The sequence below is a fragment of the Lissotriton vulgaris genome, chromosome 3_1 (assembly GCF_964263255.1).
Source record: "Lissotriton vulgaris chromosome 3_1, aLisVul1.2, whole genome shotgun sequence".
NCBI lineage: Eukaryota > Metazoa > Chordata > Amphibia > Caudata > Salamandridae > Lissotriton > Lissotriton vulgaris.
In genome coordinates, this window is record NC_141689.1 from 1147327371 (window position 1) to 1147347495 (window position 20125).

The following is a 20125-nucleotide window of genomic DNA, read 5'->3' on the forward strand; positions in this document are numbered from 1 at the left end:
CCTTGGAGCCACTCAGGTTTGTCTGGAATGAAGGGAGGGCCCAGTCTTCCTTCTGAGAGAGGAGGCAGGCCTCTAGCAGCAGAGCAGTCGCATGCCGACTGAGAGGAATCTGCGTGTATTCCATAGAAGAAAGCAACATAGTGAATGAATGAATGATTACGCATTTATATAGCGCATGGCTACCCGGAGGCATTGCAGCGCATTAAGTACCTAGTCATTACTCAGGCTCAGTGAAACAGAAAGGTTTTAAGGAGTTTCCTGAACGTAAGGTGGTTTGATTCAAGTCCGATGGCATCAGGGAGCTGGTTCCAGAATTTTGCAGCGTGTAGGGAGAAACGACGGCCGCCCATGCGTGTACTTTTAATCCAAAGGACTGACAGAAGTTTCTTGTGGTTCGATCTGAGGGTCCGGGGAATATAATGGAGCTGAAACATGTGTTGGATCAAGGCAGGTCCGGAGTGAGAGATGGACTTATGGACAGTACACATAGCCCTAATCCAAAACCTTTGCTGCACTGGAAGCCAGTGAAAATGGCGTGATGCAGATTTGGCCGAACTCCGTTTAGGCACATAAATTAGCAATCGTGCAGCACAGTTTTGTACTATCTGCAAGACTTTAATAGTTCCCTGAGGGGCGCCCAGGTATACTGCATTCGCATAGTCAAGTCGCGACAAAATGAGTGACTGGACCAACAGACGCCTGGCTTCAAAAGGGAGAAGATTTAAGATCTTTCTAAGCAGTCTAATCAGACCATAGCAAGTTGCCGCAACTTTACGCGCTTGTACCAGAAAATTAAGGTTGGGATCTAACCAGACACCCAGACTCTTAATTTGCTTCTTGCTGGACGGGGCAACCCAAGGCAGCTAGGCCACCAAGGATCAAGATTGTTGGGGGCCATGTGCCCCAACATCATTATTTCGGTCTTGGAGCCGTTAAGTTTCAGAAAGGATGCATCCATCCATTCCAGTACTTTACTTAGACATGAGGAAAGATTAGTTCCAGAGGTGCCATGTCTGAAAAGGGATACTGCAAACTGGGTATCATCGACGTAGGTGACCAACTGGACCCTCCAGGGAAGAACCACCTGAGCCAGTGGTCTCATATAGATGTTAAACATGGTAGGACTTAAAGAGGATCCCTGGGGGACGTCGTACTGCAAGGGAATCTGCTTTGAAATTGCCTCATCTTCAAAGACAATAATTAACAAAAGGGTTTTGGCTGGAGCACAATAAGGCTGTGCCAATAACAGAATGAACAAAAGGAATTGCCAGTACTGTGCAATGATTTAAACGTTTGAAACAAGGGTTGAACTCACTATCGCTCAGCGCAAGGACCACTCTTTCAGTCAAAGTATTTTGCAAAAATAATTGATTTATTTTATTGGATTTTTTCTTTTACTTTTAATTTTTAAAGAAAAGATTTCGAGAACACAATTTTTTGGAGTTCGTAGAAACAACAATGTATGACTACAACTCACATCTGATACATTTATCAGTATAATCCAGGAGGATAACTAGAGAGTATTTAAACTAACGATTAGACACAGAAGAAAGGGCACAAATGCCAAAGATTAAATTCAAAGGTAGTACATATAACATATATCACTCATGGACAACAATTTGACGACAGACAAACGAATATGATGGGGCAAGAGGGAACCTTTCCTCTATCACGATATAATTTCTTCCTATTGAAGGGCCCTATAAAAAATCCTGTTCTGAATACAACAGGTAGGCCTACTCCACTAAATGGAGGGATAGACTAGTACAAATCTCATTTAGGAAAGCGACCATCCAACATTATTGTAATTCAAACATTTTTTTGAAAAGGATTGGTCGCAAAAACAGAATGAATCAGAAACACCGGAGGGGGTCAAACACTGGGGGGGTCGACGCGTTTCGAATCCCAGAGGTTTGGGGGATTCTCTTCAGGACCAAACAGACAAAATCTGAGTTATCTTGTGTTGTTACCCATGTCTTGGTGTATGGTTGGAACAATCAACAGATTCAAAGTGGGTTCACTGTCACAAATATTTTTCAAGGAGAGGTTTGTTGCTCTCTTGGGTCTTCGTGATCTCCTCCTCAATACGGTGTCGCCATCAGTGCATTCTGTTTTTGCGACCAATCCTTTTAAAAAAAATGTTTGAATTACAATATTGTGTTGGGTGGTTGCTTTCCTAAATGAGATTTGTACTAGTCTATTCCTCCATTTAGTGGAGTAGGCCTACCTGTTGTATTCAGAACAGGATTTTTTATAGGGCCCTTCAATAGGAAGAAATTATATCATGATAGAGGAAAGGTTCCCTCTTGCCCCATCATATTCGTTTGTCTGTCGTCAAATTGTTGTCCATGAGTGATATATGTTATATGTACTACCTTTGAATTTAATCTTTGGCATTTTTGCCCTTTCTTCTGTGTCTAATCGTTAGTTTAAATACCCTCTAGTTATCCTCCTGGATTATACTGATAAAGGTATCAGATGTGAGTTGTAGTTATACATTGTTGTTTCTACGAACTCCAAAAAATTGTGTTCTCGAAATCTTCTCTTTAAAAATTAAAAGTAAAAGAAAAAATCCAATAAAATAAATCAATTATTTTTGCAAAATACTTTGACTGAAAGAGTGGTCCTTGGGCTGAGCGATAGTGATGTGGAATCGGAGCCCATATTACCATCGATGCCCAGGCTGCTGGCGCAAGACGCCTCTTAGTTCCCATTCTGAATAATTACCAAAATAAAGAGACGGGCGCTGGAAGCAGGAATCAAGAACAGAGTTTAATTCTCATGAGGAGAGCCTGTCATGTCAGACACGAAACAAGGTGCCATCGGGAGGTGCTCTAACAAGTGAGCTGAGACTCTGTCTTTTATACTTTACAAAACACTTGGCATTACAGTCACAGCATTGTGAAACAAAGAAAAGACAACCCCATAATCCTCGTGTCAATCCTACCCCACATGTGTTCACAATAGGGACCCTTGACCTGCTGATAAGAGAGGGGGCAATGACGCAGCTGAATGTTCCGCTGATTATTAGGATGTGTGCGCCTGATCGTAGCCCAGGGGGTGGGGAGGCCAGGATCAATAGTGGGTCCTTTGAAGAGGAGTGACTCCATACAATAAAGGGCAGTAAACAGTGTCTCCCGGCTTAGGCGATGGCCTCGGACATGTGTGGACAGTCCATCGCGGAGGGAGGGTTTGCTAACAGAGGGGTTATTCATGAAAGGAAAGGAGGTGTTGGTCAGGCGCGGCCGTGACTCCCAAGGACAGGGTCTTGCAGAGGAGGAAGGTTTATGACTTGTCCATGTGAGGGAGAAGGAGGGGGTCAGGGTGCGCGCAGGGTCAGAGTCGCACAGAGAGAGAGAGGTCTTATGACCCGTACATGAGAGAACAGGGGCAGTCAGATACAGCTGGGGGGCTATGTCAGCTGAGGCGAAGGATGCTTCTTCAAGAGGGAAATGGGGGGGGGGGTGCCTGGGTCAAGCAGGAGGGTTGCCTTTCATAGCAGGGTCGCGCAGAGTGCTGGGTTTCATGGTCTATGCATGTGAGAGTGGGAGGGGGGTGCTCAAATGCGCGCAGGAGGGAAGCCAGTGATTCTAATGAGTGGGCAAGAGGCCAAGGTGCCTAAAATGGCTGTCATGTACATATGGGCACGGGCTTTCACTGGCGGAGTGATACGGTCAATATTTCAGGGTATACGTGGTGCCTGCAGGGAGGGGGACGGGAGAGGGCAAATGAACGCTGCTTATGTACATCAATTTTTCTATTTTCCACAGTGAGTTCAACCGTTGTTTCAAACGTTTAAATCATTGCACAGTACTGGCAATTCCTTTTGTTCATTCTCTCATCTTCAAAGACAGCAAAAGTTCTGTCAGTGAGAAAGGATTGAAGCCAAGTAAGAGCCATCCCTGATACCCCCATATCACTCAACCTCTAATTCATTATCGAGTGATTAACCGTGTCGAAGGCCGTGCTGAGGTCCAATAAAATAATAACAGCGCAGCTTCCAGAATCCACTATTTTCCTTGCATCTTCGACTACGGCAATAAGGGCCGTCTCAGTGCCTTCCTTACATCTAAAACCTGTCTGGGTGGGATGTAAGGCATTAATATTTTCAAGAAAAGTGGATAATAGCGAATTGACATGCTTTTCGGCCAGTTTACCTATACCAGGTAACAAAGAGCTGGGACGATAGTTTGCCCAATCCTCCGGATCTAAGTTTGGTTTCTTTAAAAGTGCTTTCTCTCTTGCCTGTTTCCTGGGAGGTGGTACCAGCCCAGTTGCGAGGGAGAGGTTAATTACACCCCGTAACACTGGGGAGACAGTCTCAGAGACCATCTTAATGGTGGTGGGAGAAGCGGCATCGGCCGCGGATCCAGACCTAAGGTTCCCCAATAGTCGCTGGTAAGTCAAGGGGAACAAATTCCTCCAGTCTAACCAACCCCTCAAGGGGGGCAAGGAGTACTGTAGGTTCCACCTGCTGAAACCGCGAGTAGATGTTGGAAACTTTAGAAGCAAAAAAATGTGCTAGCTCATCGCAACGATTCTGTGCATTAGATGGTTCAATGAGAGGGCCCGAAGGAGTAACCAGCGATTTAATTTTTTTTTAAATTTCCCTAGGTGAATTGGAGGCAAAGGCAATCTTATCTTGGTAATAACAGGATTGTGTCGTTTTTATTTAATTTTTATAGATCCGAAGAGCGGATCTATAATTGCTTTTACTGACCTCTGAAAAGTCCTTCCTCCATTTCCTTTCCAACTGTTTACAGGATTGCTTGAGTGTTTTTAATTCCGGAGTGTACCACGCTTTTTTATTGGCACCAATGCGGTGACACAATTCTGTTTTCGGCAGGGTAAGGTCCAAAGAGGACTCCAGCCAATTATTAAAGGATGCGTTTGCCGTTATAGGATTCGCGATAAGAGCCGGAACAGACAGACTAAGATTCGGAACCCATTCCTCCACTGGTAACTTAGACCAGACGCGACTCCATTTTTTTGTATTTATAACAGGAGGTGTTTGGTCGGGGGGGACCAGGAAAAGGATAAAAGGGTATGATCTGACCAAGGAACTGCAGTGGATTCCCACAAGCTGCTGTTGTCAAGATTAGTGAAGAAATGGTCAAGCAGATGACCTGCTCTGTGGGTGGGGCCAGTGACGATTTGTTTCAGGTGAAGCACATCTAAGCCTGCCAAAAGATTTTGAGAGGCGGAAGTGTCAGGTTCATCAAGGTGGATGTTAGAATGGAAAAACTGGAAGTGATGCTTGTGTGGTTTATAACAATGTTAGGAAGATCATTACAAAAGTTAGCGTGTGCTCCTGGGGGGCGATATAAAAGATTCCCTGATAAGGTACATGTGGGAGAAAAACTGATAGAAAACATGACTCTCTCACAATCAGAGATAGTGCAACCCGTTGTTCTACAGCCGTAGGTATTTTTATAAATGATTGCGATTCCCCCACCCTGACCCTTATCTCGGTCTTGTCTCATGATGGCATATTTTGGTGTAGGGCCAGGACAACATCGGGATCAGACGGAGCATTCGTCCAATTTTCTGTTAAGAAGAGCACACCGGGGCATCTTTCTTCTAGTAGCATGCATAGTTCATTTGCATGTTTGGGGAGGGAGCGGCAGTTAAGTAATGCTAGGGAATATGCCCTAGTGTTACCAGTGAGTTGCATAGGGAGTTCATAGGAAGAAAGGTCAAATTTGCAATGGGGACAGGAACTTTGTCACTTATCGTGTGATATGATATTCGAGCATCTAGTGCTTTCCTTTCCCCTAAGTGCCAAAAGCTGTTCCTTTTTGTACCTCAATTTCCCCGAAGGGTATTGTACTGGGGCTCTGGCCCCTGGGCCCGTCCTGGCGCGGACGGGCGCAGACAAGCTTTCCTTTGGCGCTCCTTCGGCGCGATGACGGCGCGTTCGCTGTTCAGGTCCGCTGCGCGGAGGCATGACCGTCTTATTTTATACTAATGCAGATCACGTCCCAAACACTAGCCCGCTACCCTGAATCCCTCCCAAGATGGCCGCTTGATACTCCGGCAGCCTACGTGGGCGTGTGAACGCTCAGCACCTACCCGGCTGAGGGAGGGTAGATGTGACTGTAAGTTTTTAAAAACAGATAGCAAATTGCCCAAATAAATTTTCTATTAAAAATGCAAGTACGCACAAACAGAGCTCAGCTCCCGGCTTCCGCCTCAGGAGTAACTAGGTCTCCAGGTGCCAGCCCATATCATTCAGATTTTTACTATATACACTAAGTGAAAGGATTTCCTTCGGATTTGGCGAATAAGACCACGCTGTTAAATTTTTAAGGGGCTGCAATAGCAATCTCTACAGTCCTGAAGATGGTCGAATAGACGACAGCTCATCGACCGACATGTCGACAATTACATTTATTTTCTGTATTATATGTGTATAGGCAACGCTTGTTTGTTGTATTTTTGTGCTTTGCCTTATCTTTTCTCCAGAAAAAAGTGTACACAATTGTTACTGAGAAGTCTAATGAATAACTGTTTTAAAATAGAACTTCCTGTTACATTGTGTGTTTGATTAATTTCAGTACCCCTCGATTTTTCAACATGATAAAATGTATATTTCTATTTTTCACCCGTGTCTAGATATATTATTTGCTTAATTTGTTGCATACATTTTCTCTGACAAAAGCTGATGTTTCCATATATATATAGGAACCCTAAAAAATATAAGAGTTGTTCTACTGATAAGTAAAGTTAAAATGAATTTCTCAGCAAACATATCATTAAAGTTTGCTCTAAATGAAACAACTTTAATAACGAAAATTAATCTTTATAAACAAATCCCTTGTTGGCATATTTACCGATTTCTCTGAGGAACAAGGCGGTCCTTTTTCTGTAATGTCCAAAGGGCCAGGAGTGTACAGAACAGTGGTTCTGAGAGTCTAATATTTATACCTGATGCCAGCCTTTCAAGTGGGGGAAATCCTGGGCTACCCCCACATCTGGTCCTGGAAAATTATTTTTCCCTGCTATCGCTCCAAGGAGTCTTGGGTGACAAAACATAGGTGTCAAGTTCCTTTGTGTGTACTGAAGGCAAGTCTTTAAAGTGAAAGCGGGGCATGGAATAGATGCATCCCCCGCTATCCAGGCAGGATGTCTCATCCTGGCTACAACTAGTTCCCTTTGTCTCACTATCTGGCTGGAATACGCAAACCCCAACAGTAGATCCATTTACATCATGTGACTCAGGACACTGGCAGCAGGCACCAATTGGTTAGGTCAAGAAAATCCCAAGTTTCTAAAACGGACATTTTCTGAATTTTGACTTAAAATCTGACTTTACCATTAAAACGGATTTTATTGAAACTGCAATTCATTTGAGTACAAACTTGATAATTCTACCTGCTCCCAATAAAATATTAGCACTTATTAATGTAATAAGATAAACCGATGTTATCCAATGGGAGAGATAGGCCTTACACTAGTAAATAACTTTTTTGTGTGTTTTTCATTGCTAGGTCATTTAAAACTAAAGTCCTATTTTTTTTAAACCCTGCACTCTGCCCTAGCAGCTGTTAGGACCTACATTATGAGTGATCTATACTTTTTTAATGAAAGTTTTGGCCTGGCAAAAGGTTTATTTTACCAGACCAAATTGGCTGTTTAAAACTGCACAACAAGGCTGAAGTGGCAGGCCTCAGACATTTTTTAAAAGGATACTTTAGTGGGTGGCACAATGGGTTCTTCTGGCCAGCTAGTGGCATTTAATTTACAGGACCTAGGTATCATGTGTACCATGTACTAGGTAAGTATGTAGGGTGATTTAACCATGTTTCAGGAAGATACAACAAGCAAGTAAGCAATGGTTAGCAGCGGTAAAGTGCACAAAGTCTTAATGCCAACAAAAATGAATTCAGAAAACAGGAGAGGTGAAGCCAAATGGTTTGGGGCGTGTCTCTGCAGAGAGGGTCATGTACAACACCCTGTTTGCTAGGAAAATCTGCCTTAAGTTCATATACTATTTTGCCAACTTCCCATTTAAATCTATTAGAGATCAGTATACCCACACCCTCCTTTTTTGCCTGCCCTGAGGAACGGTATTCTCTGGTAAACCAATTGAATTTTAGTCTGTGCCAATCTTTCACAACTGGATGTGTCACCTGAAGCAAGGAGAGATCACATCCGGGCAGGCAGAGCACTGATAGCATCATTAGACATTTCTCGGGGATATTAAGGCCTCTATCATTGTGAGAGCAGTAGATGGGGTGTAAAAAAACAAGTCATGTTTTTCAGCCTGACAATGAAAGTATACACCCCCACATTAAGCCCCCCCCCCCTTAGTGGCTACACTCACCTGCAGTGCTCCACGGGTGATGAGCCATCCATCACCGCATGGGTCTAATTGTCAGTCTTGAGGTTGGCTCATTCATGTCTCTGTTGGACTGTGTGGTCACTGTAAGCTTTCTAATATTGTCTTTCTCTCTTGTAATAAGGCTGAGGCTTCTGGTTTGAGAATTTTTGATTGTCCATTTACCACTCTCCACCTTTAGCACCCCTGACTAGTAGTGTCAACTGGAAAAGAAACTTGCATTTCTGAGCTGCCTTCTGGTATGCCCAGGATTTTGCAGGCCTCCGAGAGTGAGCACACTTTGTATTGCTGGTTATGCCAAGTAAACATAATATGGAAGGGGTCACTTCAGCTATATTTGACATTGTGTTTTTGGAGGAAGTTAGTTACTAGCTTGAAGTCTGTGCATTGTTGCAAGGAGATCATTGAAATATCTTGAAATAGAGTGATTTGGTGTGCTTGCAATATTATAAGACCTTTATCCCACACTGCCTTAAGTATGTATTCCTTGAATGAAAAGTGGTGCAAGTAAGACAGGAAATCTGGATCCCTGGAGCTCGTCTCCCCCACATGCCCATCTCTATGTTCTCTGTCAATTTCAAGCTCAGCAGAGTTTTCTGAGTCCAGGACATGCTGGAAAAGGTGTTGGACGTAGTGTCAGATATTTGCTCCGTCTGCTTTTCGCAGGACCTCGCAAATTCTAATGTTTTGCTTCTTTGAGCTGTTTTTCCAAAGTCTCAACATGTGTATGTAGGTCCATTTGCTGATGCTTAACCATGGGTACCCCTTGCCTCACCATTTCTAACTCTCTGGTACTACTGGCTGTGAGGCCCTGCTTAACCTCTCTAAGCAACTTAGGGCCATATTCTCAAGGAGCTATTGCAAAGCTATTGGCACCTTAACTCAGCCAAATTTGCAATAAATTTACCACCCCATTCACAAGCTGGTGCAAACAGCCCATATCATCAGTTTTCTGGTGATAGCAGCCGCATAAAACATCGCCAAGGATGACCCCTGCAAATATCACAAATGAAATGCAGAGTAGGAATTTCCGAGCAAAAAGCAGCGACAACACCACAGCACAACATTCTCAACGAACAGACACAACGGCGATAAGATCACAAAACATGCGATAAGGCATGTTAGCACCAGGAAACTAACACCTGCTCTGACCTGGTGCAAAGTCGGATTACAACCTGCACCACAAAAGAGAGCCCAGCCCAGAGCCACACCTGAAGAACAACAGATGCCATGGACCCCCAGAACATGAATCCTGGAGCCCCAAGAGGGCAAAAACACCCGCCGCCATCACCCCCAGGACCCCAGCTCCCCACCCGGGCCCCACTCCGGGCACCCCCCTGACCCACCCCCAGACAAAGATATGTCAGATCAACCACACAAATTCATATACCAAATAACTTCCATGATGTGGCACAATCACATCTGGTGACATGCATGTGTCATCACAAAAATGAGCATCAAACATTCACTTTCGAAGCAACAAATGATAATTTATTAAGATAAACACAAAATAGAAATGAAGACACATGGCGGATCCCCTTGGGGCAATCCGTAGGTCACAGCCTGCAAGACAAAAATCATGATGAGCAGGTGTGTCTTGCACACATCAAAGGACAGAAAGAGAGCGAAGGAGAAAGAGAGAGCAAAGGAGAGGGAGCAAGAGAAAGACGGACAGAGTGGGTGAGCAAGAGAAATACGGACAGAGAGGCTGAGCGAAAGAAAGATGGACAGAGAGGGTGAGCAAGAGAAAGAGGGGTAGTGAGGGTGAGCAAGAGACAGACGGAGAGAGAGGGGGAGAGGAAAATAGATAAAAGAAGAGAGGGACAGGGAGAGAGAGTGCCAACACTCAGTAACCAGGTCACACTGCTCACCTGCTGCCACCGGTGTGTCTCCAACTACGTGCCGGTATGAAGTGCAGTTCACCAGGTCCCACATCTGAAACGGATCCGTCATCTGAAACAGAGTCAGATACCTGAATGGAAAAGTACATACAATTGCACGCAACATCATAGCCTGTCTGGCCCTGCACACCCAGGCAGCTGCACCCCAGCCCCTCCCACCACCCAACGGTGCATGCCTGCCCCTGCGCACCCAGACCTCACTGCTCACCTTCCACTACTGGCGTGTAGAAATAAGGGCACACCACATGCTGCTGCAAGCCCCAAGCCCGGGGCCACCGGAAATGTCACCCTCCACATCATGAAGCTCTACTGGATGGGCCCCCAGGTCTCACATTTGGTGCTGGGTCTTGATTTATCCATGGAAGAGGAAATATCAGTGCACCCGGCATCATCGCAGGCTACACACCAGCTCAGCCTCATACGTGCCACTAACTCTGTGATCCGGGAGGCGACACCACATGGTGGTAGGCTCGCGCTGCCCGCTGGCTCAGGACTACACTGCGGTCCAGCAGGGCACACAAGACCTAAGCTGTCTAGACCGTCGGGACAGAGCAACATCGCAGGCTGCACACCCGCTCAGCATTTAAGGTGCCCCTACCTCAGTGCACCGAAGGTCACCGTTCCGTGGCGGCGTGCCTGTGCCGGCTGCAGTGCATCCGGTGCCACGAAGTCTGTGCCCCGCTAGTCATGGACCCTCTATGATTGGGTATCGTGGTATGGATGCCATCATGTCACCTCCGGGCCTGCGGAATGTGATGTTGCAGGCCCCTGGACCCTCATGCCAACATGCACACCACACGGATACACCCCTAGAGAGGTTGGAAATGGTGTCGTGCAAGTGCGCCCGGCCCTTTTTATTGGCAGGGTCACATGTCCTGTGATGAGTGTGCTGGATGGGTGTAGTTGGGTGTAAACCTGCCGTGAGGGAGTGGCGGTGGCATGCTGACAACTAGATCTGCGAGCAGCAAATCACTACAGGGGAGTACTGGCACACGTGGCTTTGTTGCCCCCCCAGAGCGTAAGCGTAGTGGGCTGGCCTGGAGTATGCCAGTCCAACGTAAGGGTTTGAACGATGACCCCGGGGCTCTGTTCGTGGTTCCGTACGGGGCTGGACAAGGAAGTAACAAATGCATGTCTTGCTGTTGTTGTGTCGGCGCAACCCGGACGACAATCGGCAATGTGTCACCCTGTAACCCAAGTCCAACGACATGAGCCACATGGACGTAAGAGGAATTCACTGACCCTACATTCATCCATACTTTCACATTTGAAAGACCATAGACACAACACATCTGTGTGATTCGGAATGTTTAATGCACATTCAGTGGAGTGTGGCATCTGGAGCAGTACAGGGCTATGCAAGGCCCACTTTCAAAGGTTGGGCCATGGAGGTCCAGCAAAAGTCCTTCATTGAATTAGAAGTCCAATGGAGGAGAAAGAGAACAGTCCAAAGTCTGATGGCTGTGTCATTGGCGAACAAACAGAATATGGCAGTCCATGTCGATGTCCAAGGCGAGTGTCGCAGAGTGTGTCGGGGGACAGTGGAAGTTAATGATGCAGAGGGCAGAACCAATGCTACAATTTCCTCCAGACCAGTAAGGAGGTTTCATCCGCATCTTGGTCCTCTGATGTTGCATGTGCCTCACGTGTGGGTGGTTCTGGCCTTTCTCCAGCACTGTGTGGCAGTGACACCTGAGGGGCAGGAGGTGGAATGTCTGCCGCACTGTGTGGCAGTGAAAATTCAGGAGGCAGAGATGTGGATGTGGTGGTAGCAGCAGCATGCATCTGTGCCAGGCCTTAATGCAGCAATGCCATGAGGATTGTTTTGAGGTCATTGTTGAACCCAGCTACCTTTCGCTGGTGTGCAACTGTGGCAGCCGCTCTCTTCACATTGGCCCACATCATGTTCTCCATGAGTCTCCGCATGAGTCCCAACTCTTGGACGAGCTCGCTGGAGCCACCCTGACTGGACAATCATTCTTGTCGCACAGTCAGGACTCTTGCGATGTCAGCCATGGTTCATTAGAGAGCATGGGGTGGACTGTCGGTGTCCGTTAGGGACTGTGAGTGTTCCCTGATGGGACTTAGACATCCACCTATGGCATCTAGCTTGTCTGCCATGCGGTCGATGCCCACCCACACCTGTTCAGCCAACTGCTGCTGGCATCCCAACAAATGGCGTTGGAAGGCCATATGCTCTTCGTGGGGGTCCTGGGAGGCAGCCATGGTGGTGGGTGCTGCCTGCTGTGTGGTCTGTGCAGGGGGTGGGTTCTCCTCGTTGCAGCTGGGCTGCCCTGCTCCTGAAGGTGGGCTTCTGAGACTGTCAATGAACTCTCACAGGGCTTCGGAGTCAAAGGTGTTGTGGTCCTCTTCGTCATCAGAGAAGAGAGGTTGGGACTGCTCTGCAGGAGGTGATGATTGTCCCTCTGCAATGTGAAGGGGAGATGCAGTTTAACAATGCATCCACATGTGTGTTGTCACATTGTACATGTTTACATACAGACTGCATGACTGTGTACATCGTGGCTGTTTCGGAGGGGCTGCCCATTTGCTGCGGGACAGTGGACATTTCAACACCATCATGGCTGTGTGTTTGTACCTGTATGTTGGACAGGCCTCGTGGCATGCCCGACCCCTCCCCGCATGGCGGGTCGCGGACCCCTGCTACCCCTGTTCCCCGGGCAAGAACCACACCGGCAGCCCGCCGGGTCAACACCCAGCTCTTCCCCGACGGAACCTTGGCTCATGATCATAACATTCTCGGCTGGCCCGGGCCCCTTCCCGAACCACCGTCTCCGGCCCAGCCGCCATCTTGGACCCTCCACGACCAGGCCTCGTGGCCTCGGGTCGACCTCGGCCTCAGGCCCAGCCAAGCCCGGACATCGAGGCACCACCATCCACCCAGGGGGTAAAGAGACCACTTGGCGAGTCAATGGGAGAAGGAGTGTCGATGGCTCCCCTCCGCCAGGTTTCGATCACCCCCAGCCTCCCTGGGCGCTGGCTCCACCCCCCTGCTGGGTGTCTGGACTCCCTCATCCCGGACCCCCCGACCTCCAAGTGCGAGGGTCCGGACATCAAAGGGCGCCAGACCTATAACTGGGGTAGCTCCAGAGCAGGAAGGCAGTGGTATCCTGGAGTCGAGAGACACCGAGACAAACTCATACTTGGAGGCCTGCTGGCGCTGCCGCGGCTCCTCTTCGTGAAACCATCTTGAAGGCCTGCTGGCGCTGCCACGGCTCATCCTCGTCGTGAACCATCTTGAAGGCCTGCTGGCGCTGCCGCGGCTCATCCTCGTCGTGAACCATCTGAAGGGCTGCTGGCGCTGCCGCGGCTCATTCTCGTCGTGAACCATCTTGAAGGCCTGCTGGCGCTGCCGCGGCTCATCCTCGTCGTGAACCATCTGAAGGGCTGCTGGCGCTGCCGCGGCTCATCCTCGTCGTGAACCATCTTGAAGGCCTGCTGGCGCTGCCGCAGCTCATCCTCGTCGTGAATCATCTGAAGGCCTGCTGGCGCTGTCGCGGCTCATCCTCGTCGTGAACCATCTTGAAGGCCTGCTGGCGCGGCTCATCCTCGTCGTGAACCATCTTGAAGGCCTGCTGGTGCTGCCGCGGCTCATCCTCGTCGTGAAACTATCTTGAAGGCCTGCTGGCGCTGCCGCGGCTCATCCTCGTTGTGACCCATCTTGAAGGCCTGCTGGCGCTGCAGCGGCTCATCCTCATCGTGAACTCTCTTGAAGGCCTGCTGGCGCTGCCGCGGCCCCTCCTTGCGAACCCTCCAGCTCGAGGATTGTGAGCTCAACACCCGCTACCCCTGTACCGGACCGGTACTAAGACTGTCCCGCTACCCCCTTCCCCAAAGAGACTAGAATTGACGGGATCCTCGTATCCTGGTCCTGCTGTATCGTCCAGTTACCCTGCTTAAGAATACCTATAAACGTGTACGTAACCTATCTTGGTGTGGTGTCCATCTGTGGGGGGGAAGTTGCTCATCCGTACGATTACAGGAGAGGGCCCCCGCCAGGAGACCTCTCCCCCTTGCTCGGCCGACCCTCCGGGTCCCCGTCTAACATTGGTGGCCAGCGGCGCAATCCGAGCCGACGCATAATCGTACAGAGAGTAACTCGCCCCACGACACACAGCAGCAATGACGACAAAAGAGAGTGGAACAACCGAAAAATTTCAAATGGAACGGCTGGAAGAATACAGCCACAAAGAACTAAAACAATTCTGCATAGATTTGGGCATCGCTACCACGGGACTGAGCATGAAAGATGACCTCAAGCACGCCTTGGAATCTTGGGTGGAGACGGATGCGTCCCCACCCCAAAATGAAAACATTGAGACCACAGAAACAAGTACCACCCCCACAGAAGAAAGAAGAGCAGGCCTCTCGTCCGAAGAGGCCCGAGAACGGGAGAAAAGCCGGCTCCACGAGTTGGAGCTGGCTCGACTCCGCTTAGATGGAGAACTAAAACTGGCAGAACAAAAGATAACCCTCGAACACTTACGGCTCCGGGAAGAACGAGAAGAGAAAAAGAGCTTGAGGGAGCTGGAAGAAAAGAGACTAGCATACGAGCATGAGCGCAATTTGAAAGAGCTAGAAATTCGACGACAAAACAAAGACCTCGGCGTCCCCGGGAACCAGAGCTCCACTCCCCCTATGGGCCCCAAGGTCCACATTCCCAAGGACGTCGTTCGAGAATACTACCGGAACGACAATATCCAGCAATGGTTTAAGGCCTACGAGGTAGCCATGATCTCCCACCGAATCCCGCGAAGAGACTGGGGAGCCGGGTTATGGGGAAGCTTCGTCAACGAAGGAAGAGATGCCCTGCTACAACTCCCCGGCCACGAGATGACATCCTACGAACACATGAAGGCCGCCCTTCTCACTCGCTATGGGCTCACGCCCGAGATGTACCGGCAGCGATTTCGAGACTGTAAAAGAATCCCCGGTACCACCTGGGTGGAGTATGTGAACTTTTTTAGCCGAGCCTTCGAGGGATGGATCAAAGGCAGCCAGGTCACCACTAAGCATGGGCGAATTTTGCGAATCTGGCGTTCTCGAATTTTGCGAATTTGCTAACTCGCAATCCGCAAAATCCACGAATTCTCGCGAATTTGCGGATTTTTTTTGTGTTCGCAAGGATTTCTGCCAGTTCGCAAGGATTTCTGCCAGTTCGCGAGGGTTTTGTACCAGTTCGCAATTGCGAACTTACATGTCGGCTCGCAACGGTCACGATTATGTTATTTCTACGTCTGGTTCATCATCACAGGTTCCCAGAACCCTCTGTTTCACCCCTGCCACCCTCTGTTTTACCCATGCCATCCTCTGGTGCATCAATGCCACCCTCTGGTTCATCATCACTGTAGATTATGGGGGGGAAAAGCAAGCACACCTGCCTGCTTCAACTGACATGAATTAATTTGGGGTTGATTTATTAATGTGTCACTGTTTTAAAATTCCAGTCTGGCACCTGCTTCCTTATCTGTAATTTGCTTTCTGTTGCAGTGCAATTTTTTTTTCCAGGACCTTTGTGGCCTACTTGTAGCTATTCTATGAGCCTGCTGTGAGGGTCAGAGCAGGGTCATATAATTGTTGCAACTAGCAACTGAACTCTGGAGGGGCCCTTGTCAGGAAGCACTCCAGGGAATGGTTACTAATGATGAGTTTGAACTTTTGAACCTGCTGAATGCTTTTTTTGTGTTCGCAAGGATTTCTGCCAGTTCGCAAGGATTTCTGCCAGTTCGCGAGGGTTTTGTACCAGTTTGCAATTGCGAACTTACATGTCGGCTCGCAACGGTCACGATTATGTTGTTTCTACGTCTGGTTCATCATCACAGGTTCCCAGAACCCTCTGTTTCCCCCCTGCCACCCTCTGTTTTACCCATGCCATCCTCTGGTGCATCAATGCCACCCTCTGGTTCATCATCACTGTAGATTATGGGGGGAAAAGCAAGCACACCTGCCTGCTTCAACTGACATGAATTAATTTGGGGTTGATTTTTTTATGTGTCACTGTTTTAAAATTCCAGTCTGGCACCTGCTTCCTTATCTGTAATTTACTTTCTGTTGCAGTGCAATTTTTTTTTCCAGGACCTTTGTGGCCTACTTGTAGCTATTCTATGAGCCTGCTGTGAGGGTCAGAGCAGGGTCATATAATTGTTGCAACTAGCAACTGAACTCTGGAGGGGCCCTTGTCAGGAAGCACTACAGGGAATGGTTACTAATGATGCGTTTGAACTTTTGAACCTGCTGCATGCTTTTTTTGTGTTCGCAAGCATTTCTGCCAGTTCGCAAGGATTTCTGCCAGTTCGCGAGGGTTTTGTACCAGTTCGCAATTGCGAACTTACACCGCACGCAGCAAAAAATCAGCTGCGTGCGAATTTGCAGATTTTGCGGGAAATTCGCGGATCTCGCGCATTGCGAATTTACCGAAAATTTGCAAAATCCGCGAGCGTACGGATTTTCCGCCCATGCTTAGTCACCACCTACGAGCAATTATTCGACCTTATTGTGTGGGAGCACCTCTCCAATAATTGTTTCAGAGAACTAAGGCAGCACCTCCTCGATAGCAAGCTGACCGAACCTCAGAAACTCGCCATCGAGGCAGACCGATGGGAGAGCACACGGGTCCCTCGGAGTTGGCCAAGTGAACAGAACAGAGCCTCCCAAGGGCCCCACCGCCCACGGGGGGAGGAGGAGGCCAGGGTCGGGGCTGGGACACCGTCACGGTGCCCTCCACTAGCAACCCCCCGCCCCCGGCCGGAAGAGGAAGCCCTTCGACACGACCAGGATTCCGCTCCAACGTTGTCTGCCACAAATGCCAGCGACCCGGCCCACCCGCCAATGATCCCAACTGCCCGAAAAACCAAAGTCCAGTGAACCACCAGATCACTGCCGTCGCCCTAGGAGAGGAGCAGGGCCACGAAGAAGCCGAAGAGTGCGAACAATACCAGCCCGAGTGGGAACTGGCCGCCATGTCCCTGGTCTGTCTAGGGGAAAGGGACATGGTCCCGCGGGCCCCCATCCCCGCCAACACGCAGAAATACAGCCAGTGGGTCACCATCAATGGACACCGGGCTGAAGCCCTCCGTGACACAGGGGCCAGTGTGACCGCAGTCCGCTGCCATCTGGTGACCCCCGATCAAATCCTACCCAATGTACTTTGTCCAGTGCGGTCTGCAGACAACTCCGAAAGCCTGTGCCAGATGGCCCGCGTCCCCTTCGAGTGGGGGGGGGGTGTCGGGCATGCTGAAAGTGACCGTCCGCGACGATGCCCCTGTGGACTGCCTTCTGGGAAACGATCTCGAGAGCTCCCCCTGGGCAGCCGTTGAGCGGAGAGAGCAGCTGGGGATGCTTGGTCTCCCTGAATGGGTCTGTGCAACGACCTGATCCATGGCCGCCCGCGCCATCCCCAGCACGGAGGAACCAGAGTGGCCCGAACCTCCTCCGCCGATCGTCGCAGAAGAAACCACACCTGAGCCTGGTCCTCCGGGGCTCAACAACGAAGAACTCGACCAACTCCAAGACCTCCTGGAGCTGGCCCAGTGGCGCCAAGAGGGTGGCCCCACTCAGGAACAGTTCCGCCAAGAACAAAGAGCGTGTCCCTCCCTCGAGGGGCTCCGACAACAAGCCATAGCCCAGAGCGCAGGGGATGCCTCGGGGGCCCACTGGATCTACTGGGACAACGGGCTGCTCTACAGTGAGCAAAAGATTGCCGAACTGGGAGCCAGCCGGGTGCTGGTGGTCCCCCTCCGATTCAGAGACTTCCTCTTGAACCTGGCACACGATGTGCCTCTTGCCGGGCACCTGGGGCAGGACAAGACGTACAGCCGCCTGGTGACCCATTTCTACTGGCCGAAAATGCGGAACGATGTAATGAACCACTGCCGGGCCTGCCCCACCTGCCAGGCCAGCGGGAAGAGCGGCCGGAAACTAAAAGTCCCCCTGCAACCCTTTCCCATCGCCACCACTCCCTTTGAGCGGGGGGGAATCGACATTGTGGGGCCCCTGGAGCCCCGGACAGCGCAAGGTCACCGGTTCATACTTGTCCTGGTGGAGCATGCCACCCGCTATCCCAAAGCCATACCTCTCCGGACCATGACAGCGCCCGTGGTGGGCCGAGCCTTGATGGGGATCTTCTCGCGGGTGGGCTTCCCCCGAGAGGTCGTCAGTGATCGGGGCACAAACTTTATCTCCAGGTACATGAAGTCCCTATGGCAACAGTGCGGGGTCACCTACAAATTTACGACCCCCTATCACCCGCAAGGAAACGGACTAGTAGAACGATTCAATCGCACCCTCAAGGGGATGATCATGGGCCTGGAAGAGCCCCTACGTCCCCAATGGGATGTGCTGCTCCCATGCCTCTTGTTTGCCTACAGGGAGGTCCCCCAGAAATCCCTGGGTTTCAGCCCTTTCGAACTCCTGTATGGGCACCCCGTCCGGGGCCCCCTCAGCCTGGTCAAAGAAGGGTGGAAGGTGACCCCTCAGAAGACTCCCCCTGATGTGTACAAATACCTCTTGACCCTCCGGAACCAGACCGGCGGTTCAGGGAACTCGCCAAGGCCAACCTCGAAGCCAGCCAAGAAGACATGAAGCGCTGGTATGATCAAAATGCCTCGTCCATTGAGTTCGAGCCAGGACAACAGGTATGGGTGATGTCCCCGGTCAAACCTTGCACCCTCCAGGACAAATGGACGGGACCCTTCAAGGTGGTGGAGCGCAAGGGCCCCGTCACCTACCTGGTGGACCTGGAGTCACCCCGGAACCCTCTCCGTGTCCTACACGCCAACAGACTTAAGCCACACTTTGTACGCTCTGAACTTAGCCTCCTGATGGCTACCGACAGTGGGGCTGAAGAGGACTCCGAGCCCCTCCCCGATCTCCTGAGGAACCTCGAAAAAGACGGCTCCGTGAAAGGAGTCCACCTCTCCGATGCCTTGTCCCCAGCGCAACGCCAAGACTGCCAAGACTTGCTACAACAATTTGCCAAACTATTCTCCCTCATCCCTGGGGTCACCCCCTGGTGCCTCCACGATGTTGACACTGGGGATAGCCCCCCTATCCGGCACAGGGCGTACAGGGTACCTGATCGAGTACGCGCCTGCATCCAGTCCCTGGGCCAGCCCAGTCGTGCTGGTCCCCAAGGCTGCCGCCCCTGGCGTCGCCCCAGAGATCAGGTTTTGTGTAGACTATCGGGGTCTGAACGCCGTCACCAGGACAGATTCTCACCCCATTCCCCGAGCGGATGAACTGATCGACCACATGGGGGCCGCCCGCTACCTGAGCATCTTTGATTTGACAGCGGGCTATTGGCAGATCGGCCTCACTCCCGGTGCCCAGGAGCGATCCGCCTTCTCCACCCCGGATGGCCACTACCACTTCAAAGTGATGCCCTTTGGAATGAAAAACGCACCCGCCACCTTCCAGAGGCTCGTAAACAAAGTCTTGGCGGGACTGGAGGAGTTCAGCGCCGCCTATCTGGACGATATTGCCGTGTACAGCCGCCAATGGGCAGAACACCTCCAACACCTCCGGGAGGTCCTGAACGCCCTCCGGCGGGCAGGCCTAACAATCAAGGCCAGCAAGTGCCAAATCCGCCAAGGGTCCGTGACCTACCTGGGGCACCAGGTGGGAAGTGGCCTGGTGGCCCCCCTCCAACTCAAGATCGCTGCCATTCAGGCGTGGGAGCCCCCGGTAACCCAAACCCGAGTCTTCCTGGGGCTCACCGGATACTACCGGCGCTTCGTAAAAGACTATGGCAGCATTGTGGGGCCCCTCACAGAACTCACGTCCAAAAAGAACCCCCAGAAAGTACACTGGACTCCTGAGTGTCAGGCTACCTTTGAGAAACTCAAATCCGCCATTTTCACCGCCC